General features: G+C 41.2%; 1 protein-coding gene across 1 annotated transcript in view; it reads left to right on the forward strand.

Moving 5' to 3' along the window:
• The window catches only part of LOC138057250 (sulfotransferase 1B1-like), an 8538-nt gene that overhangs the window by 2578 nt on the left and 3460 nt on the right, over nt 1-2500 (forward strand). The window lies entirely within an intron of this gene.

The raw sequence follows: 2500 nt of genomic DNA on the forward strand, positions 1-2500 counted from the left end.
TGATTTATGCAAAGTAGATGACTTGTGACATCACATAGTGGACACAAAATGATGTAAAATCACAAAAAATTGAATATCTCTGAAGACATTTTCTGTATAGAACTGAAACTTTGTACAGTTCTTATACTCATTACAAAGTTCCATGATATGGCCCACTGTGACGTTTCCATAGCAACACAATGGGCTCCAGGCCCTCTCCATCCAAAGGGTAAAATCAGAGTTTCCCTCCCCAATAAGGATTAATTGTTCTTAATGTTCATTCAGTGGGTGTGAGCGAATATGGACATTACACAGCAGAAGCATAAGGAAGTCTTTTAGACTCTGAAGCAACAAAGAAGGCATTTTCGATATCGGAAAGGTAGAGGTCTGGTAACGAGTATGTTGCTATAGTGACATCATAATCACTATTACAATGTGTAGTTTTGCTAGCACATCAACCCTGCAAAATTTCAACCCTCCAGACTTAATACATGCAAAGATATTCCATATTTTGTGATTTTACACAATTTTGTGTCCACTAATCAAAATCTTGAATATAATTCGGCAACCAAGAGTGCTATTGCAATAAAGTAAATGCCATTCTTCATCATCTTGAAAGCTCTTGCGAACAAGCTAATAAAAATTTTGTGTCATATGCACTTTAAGCATGGTATTAATATATGATAATAATTATTATGATAATGAGTGACAGAAATGTGTATCTGGAGTGTGGGTTATTGGTATCCATAAGAGACATTTGCACTAGGAAATCCTTTATCAACAACCGGTATATGTTCATTTACTTTCCAAACAAGGTGGTAACCCGCTGGGCTCAGGAAAGTACATGTACAACAGTGGAGTCTTGCACGTTATTGTTCGTTGAACTCTACCAAACTTGAAAAAGTGTGCATTTTCTTTCCATACAGAGTACTTTCAAGTGATCACGGGCCACCTCACTATTGTAACCATAACTACTCAAGAAATCTGTCATTGTTAAAGGGGCACTGTCAGCTTTTGTTGAAAATCCCCTTTTAAAAACCTGCTATTGGGTGATGGCCCACTGGCATCCCATTAATTGAAATAATACAAGAAAGAGCTGATCGCGAAGAGTTAGGAGTTACATGGTGGAACTCGAGAACGGCTGTCAGATTGAGCGAACACAGAGCAGTCTGCCTCAAACTACAGAATACAGCCCATTTTTAAAACTGGGCTGCATACTGTTTCTGAGTAGCTGGCTGCCATGAGCTGAGGAGAACATCGGTATTGTGTTCAGAAAAGCCCTGCTCTCTATATAGAATTGGCTGACACAGGACATGCCATCAAAATGAGGTGACCCTGCATGTTGTGGGTTTTGGGGCCTGATGGGTGGATTAGAGGATCGCTCTGAGCAGTCCATCGAAGTTCACACCATCACCACTGGCTGCCCTGTTAACATTTGCAGAAGAGGAGTGTACCATGTCTGAGTGGGCCAGGCTGGTGCCAACAGAACTCCTTGGGCTTGATCCATCTCCACCTTGTTGAGGCAGTGTTGAAAAGGAGAAAAGGCATCGAAATATTCACTGTGCCAAGATCTACCAAAAGCGTCCACAAAGGTCTGGTTTTCATGAGGAAACCTGGGTACATGTAACTGAGCATTAAGGGCTGTCACAAAGAGATCAATGCTGAAACCCGAATGCAAGACACAAAGTTTAGAAAACATCTCCTTATTCAGCATTCACTCATGCTCTGAATGCTGCTTCTTGGGCAAATTATCAGCGAAGACATTGGTGGGGCCTGGAATATAAACAGCAGTTAAGGGAGGTGGCAGTTAACAACAGAAAGGCATGCTGCATAAAAGCCCTACAAAAAGATTGCATGGATGGTTATATGAAGCAATTTTTCAATGGTTTTTCTCACCGGATGGGAACCGTCCCATCATTTTTCATAAGCTGTCGCATGGAATTTCTATTCGGACAAATAATGGAACTAATATGACTTATGACGTCATAATTTTTTGAGAAGTAATTTCTTTTAAAATCCATGCTACAGATTTTGTGTTAGAATGTTCCCATACTGTTGCGTTAAAAATTTGTTACAAACATAGTCAACTCGCTGAGTTTGTAGGCATTTCTGTTTTGGTCACTTGATTTACGAAACATGGTTGTGAGTCGTGCCATACAAAGGTATGTTAAATAGAACACACTTAACAAAAAACGATTGATGTAGAGTTAAAGGAATTTGAGAAACGGTTTGGTAGTTAAGAGCCACCTCCCTTAACCATATGTCCCTAGCAACGCACCAAGCCCAAATCTTACCAGCAACTGTATCACAAAAGTCCCCGGTGTTGTGGCTGTCCTGTTCTCTCCAGCAGAAGTGGCCGGCTTGGCGATGATGTCTCTAGAAAGGCTTGTGGTGTATGAGGCCACCTAAGCAGAAACAGCCACAAGTCAAAAAGGGACTTTGCCGAGTGCTGGAACGTGTAGGTGTAGACAAAGCCAGTGAGAGCTCGCAAACCAGCCTCATTTTGGCGGGAAAAACGTGA

The sequence above is a fragment of the Montipora capricornis genome, chromosome 7 (assembly GCF_036669925.1).
Source record: "Montipora capricornis isolate CH-2021 chromosome 7, ASM3666992v2, whole genome shotgun sequence".
NCBI lineage: Eukaryota > Metazoa > Cnidaria > Anthozoa > Scleractinia > Acroporidae > Montipora > Montipora capricornis.